The sequence below is a fragment of the Suricata suricatta genome, chromosome 7, assembly GCF_006229205.1.
Source record: "Suricata suricatta isolate VVHF042 chromosome 7, meerkat_22Aug2017_6uvM2_HiC, whole genome shotgun sequence".
NCBI classification, from domain to species: domain Eukaryota; kingdom Metazoa; phylum Chordata; class Mammalia; order Carnivora; family Herpestidae; genus Suricata; species Suricata suricatta.
Window position 1 is genome coordinate 99543529 of NC_043706.1, and position 11411 is coordinate 99554939.

Sequence of the window (11411 nt, forward strand, 5' to 3'; positions counted from 1 at the left end):
AGTGAGAATCTACTTTTTCAATGCCTTTCTCCAAACTGTCAGATCCTTAAGTTTCTCTTTGTGTGGAGTCCAGAGTTCTCATACTCTTTAGAATAGTCTGTAGATCTTTAGGAAACACACTTTCCTTTTCTCTTAATTAAGAGGTATAATTTGAATATGTGTGTTTTAAAAGTATAAGATCTCAATATCCATCTATATATAAAACATACATTAATTTTCTAGGTCCTTTTCGCCCCATCTCAACTTTCAGCAATTTCTGCCTCTGAGTTTACTATGACCAACTTGTGTTGGGTTGCCAGCTTCCTTGCATCTTGACATGCTCCACAAAGGCACTGATGCAAACGTAAGAAAAATACATGTGACAAAAGATAAGTAAAATGACCAAAAATATGAAATAACCACAGAGGTTCATAACAGGAGGACAGAAAAACACAAACATGCAAACAATGAAAATAATCATACTGTTTTACCAAAAAATAAAATTTTTACTTTGGGTTCCTTCTAAGTCAAAATGCAAAGCGAAAATAATGCAGTGATTCTAAATTTGCATAGATCTGCATATTATATGCATACATATATACACACACACACATATATATACAGTTTGTAAGTGTATATATGTACTCATACATATACACATATGCACTTATATAAACATATATAAAAATGCATGCATATATGCACTTATATATACATGCATATATATGCATACATATACAGGTTATAAGTGAAATAAACCATTTAACAATTACTCTTAAATTCCATGTAGTATTAATTAAAGGAACTGATGCTTTGAATGCATTTTTTCAAAAATACAATAAATTCAGAAGCTAATTCTAGTAGCTTCCTTCAAAGAAAGTTTAGAGTGTAGCATTCAAACATACTTTATTGAAAATAGGATTCAAAAAACCAACGGAAGGCTGTAATTTCCATGCACTAAATCACTGAGTATATTGGAAAATGTAATGTTTGTCTACCAAATGTCAGGTATGTAAGTATTTTATTCATGGAAATGATGAAAAAAGCTTTTATGGATAGTAAATACAAGATCAAGGAGATCATGCACACTTAAAGCTCAACATTTTTAAGACATTTCCAACAGCATCCTAAATTCAAACCTGTTGCTAACATTTGTCTTCAGGCAATTCTATCAGAGCCACTAATGCAAGGAGGGCTTTGTCAGTCACCTATTAGTAAACTGAGGCTGGTTAGTGATGCAAAAATCACAATGGAAACAATTTTATAATGATGTATCCAACATGCTTTGGGTTCTACTTCTGTTTAAAAACTGAAGTTGGGGGTGCCTGGGTAGTTCAGTCCCTTGCGCATTTTACCCCTGGTTTGGGATCAGGTCATGATCTCACAGTTTTGCGGGGTCTAGCCCTGCGCCAGATTCTGTGCTGGCAGCACTTGGGATTCTCTCTCTCTCTGCCTCTCCCCTGCTTGTGCTGTCTCCGTTTCTCTCAAGGTAAACAAACAAATGTGACGAAATGTAAAAACTAAAGTTGAAGTATTTTCATATTACAAAACTTTTATTTTAGAATTTTGAGACGAGCCATGATCATCCTGGAGTAGGCTCTCACCATAATCAGATCCATTCCAACTCCCCTTTTTTCTGAATATGCAACTTCAATATTTCCTCAAAAGTATAGTTATACACGCCCATGTAAAACATACTCTGTTTCCTGAGTATTCTCTCCCATGCTTCTGTGTGGGAGTATTTTCGTGCTGCAGTGGCCACACTTTTCACGTATATACTCCCATTGCATTTCTAGATCACTGGGCTTTTATAATTCAACACATGAACTCCGTGTCCCTGAGCTGGACCCCAAGCAAGACAGTGCTGGCAAAATTCATTTTCACTCCATTAAAGTGAGTTCTATGGAAGGCGCTTTCCTGATTATTTGGATCTTGCTCATTCATTTGTTGATGATAATGCATGTTTCCCACATAAAACCCAGGGCTGGCTTCTCTGACATCAGTTAAATCAGAAAAAGCTGAAAATAGAGTGATTTGGGGGAATTACCTAAAGGAACACAGACTCATCTTTTGGTATCTTTTGTAAGAAAAACACAAATATTCATTTGGGAAAGCACTTTCTTGAAAATAATTTTAGTCATTTTTAAGCTGTGTTCTCCCTGTTATTCCTTGGAAATTATTCATTTCTTAAAGATGTTATTTTTTTAAGGTTATAAATTTGATGGTATGTACACAGGAGAAAATCTACAAGGTGCTTCTTTAAATATATAGCATGTTGGTGAGGATCTAGCCTATCATTTGAATTTATGTTCTCAGCTTTTATGTATCATGTTTAGATAAAATAAGACTGCTGCTTTTAGGCCACAACAACAACAAAAATAAAGCCAACTGAGGAAAAACAAAGCTATTTTACAATTGCAAAGAAATTTTGAAAGAAATTGTTATTTTTTCATTTTCTTATTTATTCAGTGTTTACTGGACATCAAATACTCTTTTGAGTGGCATATTTTCAGCATCAAATAACATATACTGTTACATGTAAAATAAACTTCTAGGGGGAAAAAAAAGGTGACAAATAAAGTTAGAAGATCTGGCCTTTACCTCTTAAGGAGCTTAAAGTTAAGTAACATAGACAAGAAAATTACCTGTAACAGGTTATCTAGCAATGTAGAGCAACTAACACTCATTACCAGATGATCTATGTAACACCAAAGTATACAAACTGTCAGCACCGCTCGGCTGGCCGGTTGGGGTCGGAAGCTGTGCCAAGTCCTTTGTTCATTCTTAGTAGGTCGCTGATGTTTCAAGTAACCAACTACACTGAGGATAGTTTAAGGTATCCCTAGGTAAGTACCTCAATTACTTACCTAAACATGAGGTAAGTAACTTTACATGTGACACAACTCATTTTTGCTCATAAATTCAATTTTCTCTGTCATGTGTGAGAGGAGTGGGTGAGGAGAAAGGAAAGTGATAAATCCGTAATCTTGTTCATCAAGCATAACAATGTTTTAAAAGTTTCAACATTTCTTTTGATGGTAAGACACAACACAACAACATGCAGACAGACAAAAGGCAGAACTCTGTTATTCACAACTCCAAAGGAATGAAGGGTGTCGTGTGAGGCCACAGTTTTGTACTTGGGGCAGGCTACAGCAAACTGGGACTAGAGGGGGCAGCTGATAGATGGCAAGTGGGTTGGGCTTAGCTAGGTTTGGTGGATTTCCTGGAGATTGACTAATTTGAATATTTCATCAGCTCCAGGGCTTAGGGGTTGGCCCCAGTCATATAGTACCTGAGCCAGGGTGACTAAAGTGGGGTATAGAGGCCCCAGAGTGCAGAGTTTAGGTGGACTTAATCTTAACTGTTCAAGTAGAACTGATTGATGTCCAGCTAAGGCTTCAAAATTGGGTCGATACAACATTTTAAGAAAATGTATTATAGAGCCACTATCAATTTTCTGAACCATGTCCTGATGATATAATTCGACTTCTATGAGATAAATGTTTTACATTTCACTCCCCCATTCTCCTGTATTGTACTAGGTATGAAGGAACCTTAACTTTGGTACATTGAAGAAGAAGCTTCTGGTCCTTGTGACTCACAAGATGCCTCCTAAGCTTGGCCTCTACCTGTTGGCTTCTGTCATTGCTATGTCCACAGTTGGGACAACTCTTGTTTATTTTTGGTACTGCCTAAAGGCTCTGACAGTGCTACCTCTGACCCTTGACTGCACCTTGCTTCACCCATCGAACCCCATTAAGCCTTAATTGTTAGAGCACCTATACCATAGCAGCTGTTGGACAGTAATTTCTAATATCAGCTTTACATTAGCACTACTTTGGGGCATTTCTAAATTTTCTTAATGTTTGTTTATTTTTGAAAGAGTGAGAGAAACAGTGTGAGCAGGGTAGGGGTAGAGAGAGAGGGAGCCACAGAATCTGAAGCAGGCTCCAGGCTCCAAGCTGTCAGCACAGAGCCTGACACAGGGCTCAAACTCATGGACTGTGTAATCATGACCTAAACCAAAGTTGGATGTTTAACTGACTGAGCACCCAGGCACCCCTCTTGGAATATTTCTAAAAATTATGCACTGACCCCATCCCTGGTATTAAAATCAGAATCTCTTTGTGGGGTATGGCCTGGGGTTTAAATGTTCACACAAAATTGGGACAATTGCACTTAGGTGTTCCTGACAGAAACAGGGCACTTATTTCTCAGCTGGTACCATCTTGCCCCTCCCTAGGTTCACAGGTGTATTTTCAGATTTTTTCCTCTACCTTGCTAGAGTAAACAAAGATGGAGAGAATCAGGGTGGAAGGAGATGGCATATGCGCGTTCCCATCATTTATGCCTTCATGCTCTGATTTCTACCTTTACGTGTGTCGGGAGGAAAGAGGGAGGTCAAGAAGGAATTCCTGGAGCTTTCATGTCTGCCTCAGGGAATACACACCTCACTTGTATACTGGGGAGCCTGAATGCTAACATCCTCAACTTGAGTGTCTCCTCATCAAGCCAGAATACAGTGTAAGGACGCAGGTCTGAAACTGACTCCATGAGACAATAGAAGGGCACACATTGCCCAAGGCAGAAGGGACCACCCTTGTAACACCCAATCAGGAAAGGCCAGCTAACATCTTTAACATTTCTAAGGGCATGCTTAAAGATGGAGGCTAAGACTAGTCACGCCCTACATGAGGGTGTTGGGCCCACTCTGTGATTGGTCAGTACTCTAAATGTTGTGATTGGGTGCCGCCAAAAGTAACAAATACTCTAGACAATGTGAATGGGTAAACCTCCTGTCATAATGATTGGATCACTATACCTGTGTCACAATTTCCTGTAACTCCCTCCTCCCAAACTCATAAAAGGCCCTACCCCGCCTTTGTTCAGGGCTCTCTTCACATGGATCCAGTGTGTTGTTGAAGTCTGTGAGCCCGAGTTTAGACTGGCCAGGCCTAAATTCGTAATAAAGCCCTTTGCTTTTGCATGTGTGCTTCAGTCTCCCTGGCAGTCTCTGGTTTTGGGGGGGCGATATTAAAATCTGGGTACAACAACAGTCCTTCATAAACAGTCTATCATTGCCTTACCTACCAAAACTTACACCATACAAGGTTACAAAGGAAGTTTGAGTGTCCCCATCCACCAAGAGACTTCTGGTATTAATTCTCCTAAAAACCAAAACCACCTCCTTTTGTTCTCATTATGGTTCCTCAAGTCTTCTATCTTACATTATAACATTTTTCTCATACAACAACCTCAACACATGAACACTTATTAAACCCTTTGTATGTGATGGGCTCTGAAGATACAGGGATGGTTAAGACAAATGTGGGCTTTGTTAGCAACGTAAAGTTCGCTCAACGAACTCAGACACCTAAAATTACAACTTTATTGTTTCGTAATGCAACTGTAGATTTATGTCTAGTGGGTCCCAGTATGTAGCTTGCTTTTTCATCTTCTTAACAGGGTCACTTACAGAGCAAAAATTTTGAGTTTTGATAAAAACCAATATATTGATTTCCTTTTTTACAGTTCCATGCTTTTTGGTGTCAGGTCTAAAAATTCTTTGCTTAACCTTAGATCCTGAAGATTTTCTTCTATGTTTTTTTGGAAAGTCTAACTCTTTTACATTTTAATCTCTGATGTATTTTGAAGTGATTTTTCTATAAGATATGAGACTCAGTTTAAGATTTGCTTATTTATGTGTAAACTGCCTATCTGACAAAGGACTAATATCTAAGATGTATAAATAACTCTCAAAGCTTAGTAGTAAAAAAAAAAGTCAAGCAGTCCAAATAGAAAATGAGCCAAAACATGAAAAAACATTTCACCAAAAAGGATATGCAGATGGTAAATATGTGCATAAGCAAATATCCAAAATCCTAGCCACTGGAGAAATGAAGATTAAGAATATGATGAGATATCCCTACACACCTACATTTTTCTTAATTTAACATGAGTCATAGAACATTTTTATATTGAAAATATCAATATTTTAAAAACTTGTTATCCAATAAAATATAACATAAATATAATATCAGAACCATTTAATACAGACCATTATCCAGCTAAAATACGAGAAAGCTCTTTTTATCACACATAGAAATTTACAGATTTCCATTTTTCCATTTGAATTCACATTTCTATTCTGTTTCCCCTTCAAAAATTAATACGATAAAAAAACTATTATTCAGAATATACAAAGAATTCTTAAAGCTCAGCAATAAGAAAGGAAACAAAGCAATTTAAAAATGGACCAAAGACTTTAATAAACACCTCACCAAAGAAGATACAGAGATGGTAAATAAGCATATGAAAATATACTCTACACCATATATCATTGGGGAAATGCAAATTAAAATAATGAGATACTTCTACACAACTAACAGAATGGCCCAAATTCAGACAATGACACCAAATGCTGATAAGAAGGAAAAACAACAGAAATTCTCATTCATTCCTGGTGGCAATGCAAAATGGCATGGCCACTCTGGAAAACCATTTGGAGGTTCCTCACAGAACTAAACATACTCTCTCATATGATCCATCAAATCACACTTCTTGGTATTGACTGAAATGATTTGAAAGCTTATGTCCACACAAAAATGGGTACACAGATGTTCATTGCAGCTGTATTCATATTTGCTAAAACTTGAGAGCAACCAAGATGCCCTTGAGTAAGTGGATGGGAAAAAAAACCCACAAAAACTATGGTACATTCAAATAATTGAATACTACTAAAAGGAAATGAGCTAGAAAACCATGAAAAAAACATGAAGGAACTTTAAATGCATATTACCAAGTGAAAGACAATCTGAAAATCTGAATGAGTCCAAGGTATGACATTCTGGAAAAGGGAGAATATGAAGATAGTAAAAAGACCAGTGATTGTCAGAGACTGGAGATGAGAGAGGAATGGAGGAAGACCAAGCACAGAGGATTTTCGGGCAGTGAAAATATTCTGTATGATATCATAACGATGGATACATATCTTTATACATTTATCAAAACCTATTGAGGCTATGCATGTGTGGGGACAGAGAGTATATGGGAAATCTCTATACCTTCCCCTAAATTTTGCTGTGAACCTTCAACTGCTCTAAAAAAATAGTATTTTTGAAAAAGAAGAATGCAAAGAGAGAGAAGGTGTGCTGAATGAAGAAGTCGACTGAGGAAAACAACTGTGTCGCTCAATTGCTCTATGACTTGCCTGTGCCTTCTGAGTTCACGTATTCCTTGTGTACCTCTAGGTTGTATGCTTACGAGGGCAAGGGATTTTGATATATATGTTAATATTTATTTATTTGTATTTAAGATTTTAGGCCCTTATTTTTATTCATATGTACCACATCCATTATTATTTATTAAGTGTCTTTTTTGTGTGTCATTCTCCATGATAAGTATATTTTCCCTTTTAATATTTCACAATCCAAAATGAACTTTTATACTTAATCTTAGTCAAAAGGTCAAGAAGCGACCAAAATAAATTTTTAAAATTCCTAGACAGCCACACTACAGCATGTTAAAAAAAGGTGTTTTCATGACCCAAACCTGGTCATAACTAGGTATATGCATAACAATGAATTGAATCTATTAAATGTTTAAATCCTGGCCCATTTGGCAGTACTCCTAGAACTCAGCTCAAATATCCTGGAGAGTAATACATGCTAATGAAACCAAAGAGGTGGAGACTGAATGAAAATAAGAGCTATAAATACTGGCTGCTTGTGATTAAACATGCTGAGGTGTGCCAAGAAGATTTAAGATCCACTAGTTATCAAGGGCTTGGACCAAATGAAATATCTATTCAGTTATGGCTTAACTCAGAGAATCAAGTCTTCATTGTTATTATTATTATTCCTATTTAATGTTCAATGGCTTTAAAAATAGATGTCTGGCCTCTAATAATTTATTCAGTATTTTGTTTAATAAGCTTCCATTTGTTTCTTGATTTAGTTAAAGAAAATAATACCTGGAATTAATCTGGTGCTCAGTAAAGTCGTACTCTTTGTTTTCTTTTGAATAGTTTGTCCCCATGCTAGCCTATCTAAGCTAATCAGACAAGAGGTACCTTACAGGGGTACTTGAGTGGCTCAGTCAGTTAATGTCCAACTTTGGCATAGGTCCTGATCTTGCAGTTCGTGGGTTCATGCCCCACATTGGGCTCTGTGCTGACAGCTCAGAGCCTGGAGCCTGCTTCAGATTCTGTGTGTGTCTCTCTCTCTGCCCCTCCCCCACTCAACACTATGTTCTCTTTCTCTCTCAAAAATAAACACTAAAAATTCAAAGAAATGAAGAGGCACCTTATAAATTATAAGGAAAGAAGGTATTTTTTAAATTGGCCCTGTGTATCAAGAGGAAGACCATGTCAGTTTAAAACTTTCTGGAAGACCTTCTTACGAAGAAGGTGTAATTAATTTTTTAGGGCTCACAAGGGACTTTGGAGCACAGGGTGAAGTATGAGAATGGACAGAATAAGAAGAGAGAATGGACAGAGTAAGAAAAGCCTTACATCCTGAACAAATCCATTAAGTGAAAAAGAGTGAAATTTTCAGATACGTGGCAACCTGGCTGTTGGAAGGGTGCCAAAGTTTCCCCAAGCTGCATCCCTGCATCATATCCCTTACAAGTCTAGGATCAAAGAAGTCTGCACACTATCACTGCTTTCACTCTAATCATGCACTGCTAATTCTATTATAGCATGGGATAGCTTCATGGGAATATACATATTTCATAATGCAATACTGCTAAATGATGATAGTCTGTACACTTAATCAACAAATACAGATTTACTACCTACTGTGAAGAAAACACCATGCTAAGGACAAAAAGATTATTTTCATATAATTGACCCAACCTTGCCCTTAAGGAGCTTATAACTGGTGAAAGGATAGGAACTATAGACAAATAGCAATAGAATGTAAATTTTTCTATAAGGGATATGCACATACATACACATACACATGCACACACACATGTAACAGGATCTCAGAGAGAAATAAAATCACATCCTTCCAATAACCTCTAAGTAAATGAGTTAATTTGTGTCTCTAAATTTCAGTTTTATCTGAACATTAAAGTAAAATAATAAACTGTCTTCTATCTTCCTCCAGGCTTTATTTTACTGGAGAAAATCCAGTGTCTCTAACAGACTGTAGCCCAGTTCATGGGTTGGTTATCACTGTGGTCCTCAAACAAAGACTACTTTCCGGTAAGCACGCGGGGCTGTCTATCATGGAGAGAAGATTGCTGGGACCAGAGCGGGTTCCGCAACCAGAGCCACGTCTAGAACTGGATTTCTGGGCAAATATTTTTCCCAAACAACTTGACATGCCATTATCCCAGTTCAACAGGCGGGGAATACACTGGCTATGCAGCTCTGTGATACAGGAAGTAAATTGTAGGTTCTGCATGAGATTACCATTCTCCCAGCCCAAGAAATGCTTCCTAAGAGAAATGTTTGTGGAGATACATTAATTCTGTCTCAGGGCACCTGTATTATTCCATGACAGAACAACTGACACATTATTTTCTCATGCCTAAATAATTTTCTGTACTTGGACAAATAGAAGCATCATGCCTCCCTATGTACCCAGTGTATTATTATAAGTGATATTCTAGAAAATGTTGTGAATGGATGGTTAGCAAACTTAATGACCTTGATCAATACATCCATAATGAAATAGATTCTTTCATGATAAATTGTCACACTTGGGATAATACATTATGCAGTTACCCTAATTATAAAAGACTTATATTTCATTACTACAAAAAAAAAGAACATGTTGTTTGACTTTCTGGTGTTTAATCCTATGCTGATAGCATTCTACTGAACTATTTTCTAAAGAATTATGTCAGTTTGCTGATTATTTCTTATTTTATTAATCATGATGAAGTAGCAAAAATAAAAGATCTTAACTTACTAATAACTTTCCTTTAGGCGATGTTTTATTAATGTATTGAGGCGTAACAGAGTGTCCGTCCATTGTGTAACTATAGATTCTCTCCCACTGAGCTGAAGGTGTTTCATGCAACATTCAAATCTTTTAAATGTGTAATTCAAAAGATTCAATTCAACAAACATTAATAACCCCATACTCTATTTCAAGAATAGTACTAATCCTTAACTATTTAAAAATAAATAATGACAGCTACTATAGGTATAGTGCTTACTACCTGCTGGGCATTTTACCAATCCCTTTGCCTATACTAGTGTATTTAATCTTCCTCACAAATTTATGAAGTAGGTATCAGAACTCTCTTTTTCATGGGAGGAAACTAAGACACAGAGGATTTCGCTGTATTATCCCAAGTCAAAAAGTGATAAACAGCTAAAATGGGATTTGAACCCAAGAAGTCTGCCTAGAGCAAATAAAGTATGGCATTGTCCCCATCCTAGACATGGTATATGAATTTATTACAAAAGAAATTGAAATATTTAAAATCTTTTCTGATAATTTTCACATCAACTGCACAATATCATTGCTTTTCACCTGTGACCTCGAGTTCTTCCCTGCCTGTCAAGTATGACAAAAGGACCAGAATACACATACTTATTTTAGTTGGCAGGATTCTGGTGACAAGTGTTAGAAGAATGGAGCTAGGAATTCTAGAATGCTAAGTGCTTCACAGGTCTTAGCTAAGGTGTCTTCAGGAAAACAACAAGCAAACAAATAGGAATTAGATATTGACCTGTCAAGGATATGTTCTAGAAAGAAAATTCTTTAGGGCTTCTTAAAACTTGTAGGATTTTTCTGGTGGTTAGATAGGTGGTTCTCTGCAGTATTGCTCTCATAAGTTTAAAGCATACGTAACAGCTAGCAATTATTTTAAAAAACTGTGCAATTAAGTAAAAGTGAAACTGTTGCTGTGAATAAAGCAAAATGGCCCATTAAAAGTCATTAAGTTGTAAATCAGTTAACTAAAGTAGACTCTCTGGGCATATTTTGTTTGAAAAGTTATCCCCATTCATTAGAAATGGAAAAAAAAACTTGAAACACTAAAATTTCAAAGAGCCTTTGATTGATTTGGATGACAGTTTTCTACACATCGAAATTCTCCATATTACAGCTAGAACTTTTTTAGTCATGCTGATTAGATTAAATGTTCCCATCCATAGAGACCCAATAGTAATACAAATGCATAGATATAGTTTAAGTTTCTAGATGTTGAGATGTTACATATATGATATTTGTCAAGAAGTAAATACCTTTTGGGTTGCCTGGATGGCTCAGTCGGTTGAGTGTCTGACTTCAGGTCAGGTCATGATCTCGCAGTTCATGGGTTTGAGCCCCGCATCAGGCTCTGTGCTGACAGCTAGCTCAGAGTCCAGAGCCTGTCTTCAGATTTTGTGTCTCCCACTCTCTCTGACCCTCCCCTGCTCACGCTGTCGCTCTCTCTCTCTCTCTCTCTCTCTCTCTCTCTCTCTC